The sequence below is a fragment of the Symphalangus syndactylus genome, chromosome 19 (genome assembly GCF_028878055.3).
Source record: "Symphalangus syndactylus isolate Jambi chromosome 19, NHGRI_mSymSyn1-v2.1_pri, whole genome shotgun sequence".
NCBI classification, from domain to species: domain Eukaryota; kingdom Metazoa; phylum Chordata; class Mammalia; order Primates; family Hylobatidae; genus Symphalangus; species Symphalangus syndactylus.
Window position 1 is genome coordinate 91,544,353 of NC_072434.2, and position 9,571 is coordinate 91,553,923.

Genomic DNA, 9,571 nt, shown 5'->3' on the forward strand with positions numbered 1-9,571 from the left:
ATTAATAGTCCATGTCCAAGTATTCTTTTACTGGAGCTATAATCCTCAAAAGAGAGACCATTAAGCCTTTGAATCAATGATATTCTGGCTCTTTTCCTGGTTTTATCATGACAGCAAAACCAAGTTGTGCTGAGGGTTAAGGTGTATGTTTATGGAACTGTCAGTTGTTTGGTTCTGGAAGTGTGTTCCTTTACTAAGATTTTGAAGAAGTATTAACAATCATTTCAACATATGACGTTGAAATGATTAACTCATAAATATGAGGTTGTTTTAGAGAAATTTTCTACCTTAGCTGTTAATTTCTGAGTAAGAGACAAAAATACTAATTGTCACCATTTCTGCATTGAGATATCTACATCTATCTAATCTATCACCTATAGCTCCATATATACATGGGATGGTACTGTGATAAGTGACCTTTAAAATATAATTGGACAGCTGTCATCTCAGAAAAAACTGAGTGGTGCGGAATGGTTTTCTAATTTTTTGTGTCATTAAGTTGACTTGTTCTAATCACTGGATTAATTTGATAAAACAATTATGCCTGCACCTTGGCCAATAATATTAGAGGGTAATTTCAAAATTGCTCAGTGAAATTATGCCAGGTGTTCTGATATTACAGATATCCTAATAAAACTAGAGGGAAATTACCTTGATTATTGGAGAAATAAGTGTTTTCAAAGCAAAAGAGGAGATCTCTGTATTACGTGGAATCTCAAGAAAAGGATCAACATTTGATCATTTTGATGCATCTTTATGGTTGTCACAAAGTGATTACAACTAGTGTTATTCTCTTGACAATTCAGAGCTGGACATTGGGGATCCTCTGTTGAGACGTAGATAATTTATTTTTGAGATGGAAACTAAACTGTAAGAGAGCCAGAGCCATTTTTATGTGATACAGCTAATAAGGTTTGGTAAGCACAATAATGCCCTCCAAAGGTGTCCATGTTCTAATTCTCAGATACAGCAAATATATATTCCATGGCAATGGGTATGAGAAGTTGCACATGGGATCAAAATTGCTAATTTGTTGGTGAAAAATAAGGATACTATCCTGAATTATTATGGTGGGTCCAAACGTCTAATCACAAAGGTTCAAAATGTGAGAGACGAAGAATTAAAAGCATTGAAAGGTCGGCATGTCAGAAAGACAACTAGATATTATTTTTCCAATTGTTTTGGTGATTCTTTGCCTATTAGCATAAATTTTATTCAGTTCCGCTGTGCACATATGATTGAGTAATTTTATATATTTGTAGCATCAATGTGCTAAATATAAAATAAGAATGCAGAACAAAGATACGATTTCTAAAGAGGGATGCCAGATACCATGGGTATCTATACCCAGGAATAGATAGTGTGCATCTTATAAGGGCAAGACTGTGAATGTGTTGGTATTTCATATACTAATTGGTGTAGAAAATAATGCAGAGGCTGGATTATCAAGAATTTATATGAGATAGGGCTTATCAAGATTAAGAGGGTAAAACAATAAAAGTGATTTGTGATAATTTTGACTAATGCAGAATTAACGATGATGTGAGATCTTTTGGGGTTTTTCTGATGTACAAAGCCAATTTCTGGCCAAGTGAAGTAGCTCACACCTGTAATTCTAGTGCTTTGGGAGGCCAAGGCAGGAGAATCACTTTAGGCCAAGAGTTCAAGACAAGCCTGGCAGCATGGCGAGACTCCATCCCCACTACAAATTTTTTGACAATTAGCTTCACCTGGAATCGTAGCTGTTTGGGAGACGGAGGCAGGCGGCCACTTGAGCCCAGGGGGCCCAGAATGCAATGAGTTATAATTGTACCACTGCACTTCAGCCTGGGTGACAGAGCAAGACCCTGTCTTGAAAAAAAAAAAAAGTAAAATATGAAAAATACATAAAGTTCATTATTAAGAACACAATTTTGGCTTATGTAATTACTAAAAAATACTTTCTATTTTCAAGCTGACATTGCAGTCGCAGTCAACACCTTTCTCCTTTTCTTCTTCATCTTCACACTCCTGGATCTCAGGCTGAAGCACACAGACCTGATCACCTGTCACTTGACTTTTGTTACTCACTGATGCACCCCACTGTAGTGGATTTTTTTCTCTTTAGACAGTGTTTGAGTCACTGAATTTTTGGAAGGACTTCAGGTGTCAAGCATTGTTCTCCATGAACAGGGCGATGAGGGGTCTGGCCGTCACCCCACCTGCCTCCTGAGCATGCTCCAGGTCGTCACCATCAGCCCCAGCATCTTGTGGTAGGTGAGGCTTAAACAAAACATAAATTATCTTCCAGTAGTAGCATGATCGTCTGCACTGCAGCTTATTTCAGTGTGACCCAGACCAATTCAACTTACCGAGCGTCAGTGACTTCTCGCTTTCTCCAGTGAGCTCCGTCCTTGGGGGACTGATTTTTATTCTAAGGTTATTTCAGAATATCTTCTTTGTAGGAATCGTGCTGCTCTGCAGTATGTACACGGTCATTCTCTCGTTCAGGCATGAGAGGTGACACCCGGAGCCTTCGCAACACCAGCCGCTCCCCAAGAGCCTCCCCAGAGAAAAGGGCCACGCAGACCAGCCTGTGTCTTCTGGTGAGTTGCTCTGTGGTCACGTACTCAGTGGACATTATTACTTCATCCTCTTTAACCATGTGGTGGGTTCATGGCCAGGTCATCCGGGATGTCCAGATGCCTGTGGTCACTCTCTGTGCCACTGTCTGTCCTTCGGTACAAATCAGTCCTGACAGAAGAATCATCAATATTCTAAAAAATATTCTATCAAAGTGCCACCCATTTTTAACAAGGTCGTACTGGGACAAAAATCTTCTGAAGAGAAATAGATTTTTCTGCCGCCAGTTAAACTATGCAAATAGCACAGGATTTGTTAACTGACTTAAATGCAATGAATTAAATAGCAATTTCATTATATCTAAATAGTTGCTTGATGCTGCCACAGTCTAATTTCTTTAGTTCAGTGTCCAGCAGGGTTTGATATTTCCAAATCAATCTCTTACACTTTCTGTTTTTTTGAGATGGAGTCTCACTCCATTGCCCGGGCTGGAGTGCAGTGGTGTGATCTCGGCGCACTGCAACCTCCGCCTCCTGGGTTCAAGCGATTCTCCTGCTTCAGCCTCCTGAGTAGCTGGGATTACAAGCGCGCACCACCACGCCTGGCTAATTTTTGTATTTTTAGTAGCGACGGGTTTCACTATGTTGGCCAGGCTGGTCTCGATCTCCTAACCTCGTGATCCACCCGCCTTGGCCTCCCAAAGTGCTGGGATTACAAGTGTGAGCCACCGCGTCTGGACACACTTTCATTTTTAATCTTATACACGAAATATTATTTTTTCTTCTTGAAGTACACTTTTAAAAAGCTCCTACTGGTAAACAAATCAGAGTTTTAAAAATATATTTTAATTTACCCTTTTTTGTTAAAGGTATTTTAGCCTAGTATCTACTTCTAGCTTTAATAAATAATTTCTCTTAGCTCCATTCCTATTTATGTTTTGGGTTTTATAAAAGCTGTAGAAATTTTGCTCTCATCTTTGCAACTTCTCTCTTTCTCACACTGATTTTTAGTATTTTTCTTCTCTTTGGTGTTATCCAGCTTCTGTTTTTTTTTTTTCGAGACGGACTCTTGCTCTGTCGCCCAGGCTGGAGTGCAGTGGCACGATCTCAGCTCACTGCAAACTCCACCTCCCGGGTTCACGCCATTCTCCTGCCTCAGCCTCCCGAGTAGCTGGGATTACAGGCACCTGCCACCACACCCGGCTAATTTTTTTGTATTTTTAGTAGAGACGGGGTTTCACCATGTTAGCCAGGCTGGTCTAGATCTTCTGACCTCGTGATCCACCTGCCTCGGCCTCCCAAAGTGCTGGGATTACAAGCGTGGGCCACCGCGCCCAGCCCAGCTTATTTCTTTTAAGTAATTTTTTTTTTTCACTTTTTGACACACTGTATTTCTGAATTCAAGGATTTATGTCTGGTTTTCAATTTAGAAACTTACAAACCACCAACTCTTAAAGGCATTAAAGGCATTATTCAAATTCTTTTTTTTTTTTTTTGGAGATGGAGTTTTGCTCTTGTTGCCCAAGCTGGAGTGCAATGGCACAATCTTGGTTCACCACGATCTCCACCTCCCAGGTTCAAGCAATTCTCCTGCCTCAGCCTCCCGAGTAGCTGGGGTTACAGGCATGCGCCACCACAGCCGGCTAATTTTGTATGTTTTAGTAGAGACTGGGTTTCTTCATGTTGATCAGGCTGGTCTCAAACTCCCAACCTCAGGTGATCCACCTGCCTCGGCCTCTCAAAGTGCTGGGATTACAGGTGTGAGCCACCGCACCTGGCCTCAAATTCTTTTAATATATCCCACAAAAAAAGAGATTTGTCCTATTCCTTCTCACTCTAGCATTCTAGTCTTCATAGATATATATATTTGTTTTATATTTTCTTTTTTTGAGATGGAGTCTCAGAGTGTCGCCTGGGCTGGAGTGCAATGGTGCAATCCTGATTCACTGCAACCTCCGCCTCACAGGTTCAAGTGATTCTTCTGCCTCAACCTCTGGAGTAGCTGGGATTACAGGCGCCTGCCACCATACCCAGCTAATTTTTTGTATTTTTAGTAGAGACGGGGTTTCACTATGATGGCCAGGCTGGTCTCGAACTCCTGACCTAATGATCCTCCCGCCTTGGCCTCCCAAAGTGCTGGGATTACAGGCGTGAGCCACCGCGCCCGGCCGTTTTCTTTTCTTTTTTTTTTTTTTTTTAACAAATATTTTAGTCTTATTTGTAAATCATTTACACATATTCATATGAAGAAAAATAAATTTCAGAATGGAATCTTGGGACCATGGTAGTTAAAAAAATATATATATATATATATACACACACACATATATATCTATATCTATCTATATATCTATATCTATCTATATATCTATATCTATCTATATCTATATCTATATCTATATCTATATCTATATCTATACCTATCTGATCATTAGCCACTGAAGACAAGGCGAGAGGCTTAGCAGTCATTTCTGGGGGTTGGTGTATCTCCTCATGCAGGGGACAATTGAGAGGAATCCAGGCTGCTCCCTCATCTTCCCTCAATTTTCACCTTCTGGAGACAATATGGGGGAAGGGGATTTTCCAATGCTCTCCCCTAGAAACATTTTAAGAGGTACAGCAAAGGCTTATGGTAACACTGAACCTGCTCTTTGCTAGAAGTTTGGCAAGATTGCAACCTCTGAACCAACCTACTAGAAGAGTTAGCCCAATTCCTATTCACAGGTACTTCTAAGAGGAGGAGGGATTGCTGCACTCATCACACCCCCTTCCCACTTGCTGTGTTCTCCCACCAAGGCCCCAGAACAGAGCTCTCGATCTCATCTGATCTAGTCCCTCCCCGCTCCCGCCCAGCCTCATTTCACAAGTGAACCTTCCCCCCACCCCACACTCAGATACTCTGTAACTGTTGGCCCTGGCAGCTCCTGAGGACTGCTGGGATGATGACACAGCATTTTTGCATCAGCATTGTACTCACAGGGAATCGGAGCTCAGCCAGGAGAGGTCCAAGAATGACAGAACTATGAGCACCCCTACCAAAACTCAGCTCTGCAGAGCCAAATAAACAATTCAATCCAACAGGCCAACTCCTAACATCCCATCCCAGACAGTCATCATTAGAGGTGCACAGCAGATGAACCTCCTACTTGCACTGAACTATTACCAATTCCCAATAACAGTGGGGGAAAGGACAGACATGACAAATGTGGTAGACTCTATCAGAAATGGCAGCTGAGGACAACACTTAGCCTAGATCATTGGGTCCTACCCAAAAAGCATCCTCAAGAATGGGCATGTTGAGCAGAGAGCTCTGTAGCTGGCTGTACAGCCCTTGAATTACTAAGGGACTCAGAGAAAACAAGCTTTGTTTTCCTACGATTATCTAGGAACTGGAACACGGACTACCCCTCCTACGTTGAGGCAGCTTCTGAAAGGCCTTACCACTTATGGTCATCAGCCCACCCGCTTGGTAGGTGCATCTGGGGAGAGGGACTCACATCACATCCAGAGGGGGGACCCGTCTAGGCGGACACCACAGGGCAGCCCATCCCACTGTCACTGGGGCAGGCCGAACATGGTTAGGAGGGTGGACAGATCCCAGGCATCAGCCGCCCCACAGGCGTCGCTCTGGCCTAACACAGAATGCGGAATGCAGGGTACTCCAAGTGTTCTCCGACACGGCACCTCCTTCACTCCGAGGGCCCCGGCTTTTCTTCCACATGGTCAGGGCCTCCAGAAAGTGCTCCGCCGCCTCCCAGTGAGCCCTGCAGCTGATGCCTAGGTTATAGCGGGACTGGATATAGCCAGGCTGGAGCTCAAGGGCCTGGCAGTATGAAGTTACTGCTTCTTCACTCTGGTTTTCATTCCGCAGCAAACAGTCATTGGGATGAACACTGAGGGTAGCTGTGAAGCAGTTCATGGCCTTGTCATACTCTCCACTCAGGTTGAAAAGGCCCCGCAAGCCACACTGCGCGTCAGGGTCAATGGATGTAGGGTCCAGTTGCACAGCTGCTAGGAAGAGCAACTTTCAAGAAACAGGGAGTCAGACAACAGAGATCCCAAGATACGCTTGCTGGCACCCAGTCCTGCCCCGCCAGCCCCTTCTTCAGCAGGTGTCACCAGATAGGCACAGGCTGGTGTGTGGCAGGGTTTCAGAGGCCTGTCGCTGCAGGGGCTCATTGGTAAAGCTTGCAGCCGGCGCCATCAGTGCTTATCTGGCTTTAGCTCCAGACAGCTCTGCAATGCTCTGATGGCTCACAGTTCTTGTTGATTCTCTGCCTGGGTGGTACCCAGATACAGCCAAGCTTCCATGTGCTTAGGATCCTGCGGCATAGCTGCCTCAAAAAGCAGCACAGCATTTGGGAGGGCCCTGTCCTGAAGTCGCTGCAGCCCTTCTTTGAAAGGCTGAGGGTGATCACGCAGGGGGTTCTCCTCCTCCAACTGGTACCCCTTATCATAGGAAGCTGATGTGAGGTCATCGTAGCCAGAAAGCCAGGGGTGAGTGTCAGCATCCCATTTTGCCATCTCCTCCAACTCCGTCTGCAACTCTACAGCTGACTTAGCGCGTTCAAACTCCCTATCAAGGGCAGCTGTGTTTACTGGTCTTGTGACTGGTCAACCCAGGCATCTGATGTACACTCAGAATTAGCCAATTTGGGGTCATCCCCTTTGGCCACAAAGTCACTGGCCATGTGCTGCAGATCCTCCTCAGGATGACATTCATTGTCCAACGATTGGTGGCTGCTGCTCCCTTAAGCTCTCCCAACCACAGCTTCTCCCGATTGCTCCAAATATTCCTCAGCCCAGCAGGTGGGGGAAATGGCCAAGGGGTCTGTAACTTCAGAAATGAATGATTGGGACCAGTCTGTCTCATTATAATCCTGAATTACATCCACAGCATCTCCAGCTGCAAGACACTCTGGGCCCAGTTCTCAGACAAGGCCAAGTCGGCCACACCAGGGGCTCTCTGGGGAGCCTGGAGGAAGTTTGACTGTTCAATCTGCTGCATCTCAGCCAGGGGTTCATCCATCTTGAAGTTCTGAGGGGCAGGGGATACAAGGGGTACACTGTAGTCCTGCAGGAATTCACCCACCAACTCATCTTCACAAGCTACTCCCAAAGGCTTGGAGACTGCCTCAGAGGCTGGGGCTCTGCGGGGGCCAGGGCCCAGGCCTTAGTCCCTTCTGCTGGGGTTGGGGGTGTTTTCTCTTTTTACTGTATTTAACTATATTAATCATGCTCAGTATTTCAGTTCACTAATCTCATCAGCTGAGACTAATTTAATATTTAACCCATATGTTGTATATTAAGTAGGTTGATTCTATTTCCAACTGTTTGTATTTGGCTTTTTTTCAAATATGGCTTGTGAAGCTTGTAGTCTTTGGTCTTTAACTTTTTTTTTTCTATTTTTCTCATTGTGTTGACTTAAACATTTAAAAAATAAGTCCTATAACTGTGTGTAACATAAGTTTTTTCACTTATGGGAGATACTACATTTGAGACATCTGCAGTTTATGTCTTCGTTTTTTAAATTTGCTTTACGGCAAGTTGGGCAACCCACATGGATTTGGCAACTCTGATCACCCATATCTAAGAGGAGCACTTACTTCTCAGTCGATTATTTTCATAAATGGTTTCTTTGGTTTGCTTCTCTAGTTGGAAAATTATATTTTACTTTCACTTTCAACACTATACAGTCGTTTAAAGATTCTTGTAACTTTCTGAGAATTTTAGCTTTCTACATTTAAAATGTGTAGAATCTATAGTTTTCCAAAAAGCACAAATGTCAACAGTGTACACATGAAATACATTTTACACAATTTTTTTGTAACAGACAAGAAATCTCAAGTTACTTTATTTAGAACATATCCTTTCCTCAACATACTGTAAAGTAATAATAATTTGTAGAGTTTAACTTTAATACTGGGGAACTGATTTTACATTTTGCACAAATTTCTGAAATAAATGTACTCTACTTCAGAGAACAGTACCTATATATGGCCAAAACTACTGATATTCTACACCACTGAGAAAATATTGGCAGAATTGGCCGGGCGCGGTGGCTCACGCCTGTAATCCCAGCACTTTGGGAGGCCGAGGTGGGTGAATCACGAGGTCAGGAGATTGAGACCATCCTGGCTAGTACGGTGAAACCCCGTCTCTACTAAAAATACAAAAAATTAGCCGGGCGCAGTGGCGGGCACCTGTAGTCCAGCTACTCGGAGAGGCTGAGGCAGGAGAATGGCGTGAATCCGGGAGGAGGAGCTTGCAGTGAGCCGAGATTGCGCCACTGCACTCCAGCCTGGGCGACAGAGCGAGACTCCGTCTCAAAAAAAAAAAAAAAAAAAAAAAAACAAGAAAATATTGGCAGAATTATTTACCTGAATTCAGATTTGTGGCTTCAATCACCATGCTTCCTCATTAGCACTTCCCTGAACCCATGAAAAGAATCTGAGTCTTCCATTTGAACCATAAATTAAAAAATTTCCATGCAATTTTCATGTGGTGAGATAGTACTTGCTGGTAATATTTAAGTCAGTAATTTCTATTGTTATTTACAATGTTCAGAAAATATGACCTGCTGGGTTTCTGGGGTAATAAATTCAATGACATATTTTAGGCCTAAAACTTTACCACCTAAAATACTTACATCTGATATTTGAAAATATGGGCATCCTTTCTTTACTGGCAAAAATAGCTGCCATTTATTCCTATGCCTAATTACTATAACTTCCTAACAAAGTTAACATTATTTATGTTCATTTAGTTGTGGGACACCAAAAAGTTAATTTCCATAATGACCTTAATGTTACCTAATATGAATGAAAATGTGACAGAAGCTAAGAGATGGGGTGAATAAAAAGAGGAGAAATGTTCTTCAAAGTGTACCAAGTTTCAATTAGGAGAAATAAGATTTAGTGATCGATTGCACAGAACGGTGACTATAATAAATAATGTGTATTCCAAAACTGCTATAAAGACTATTTCCAATGTTTTCACCACAAAAATTA

General features: G+C 43.0%; 1 pseudogene; it reads right to left on the minus strand.

The window, feature by feature from the left end:
- Positions 1 to 6,029: 6,029 nt before the first annotated feature.
- On the minus strand, positions 6,030 to 9,571 carry LOC129458657 (peroxisomal targeting signal 1 receptor-like; annotated as a pseudogene).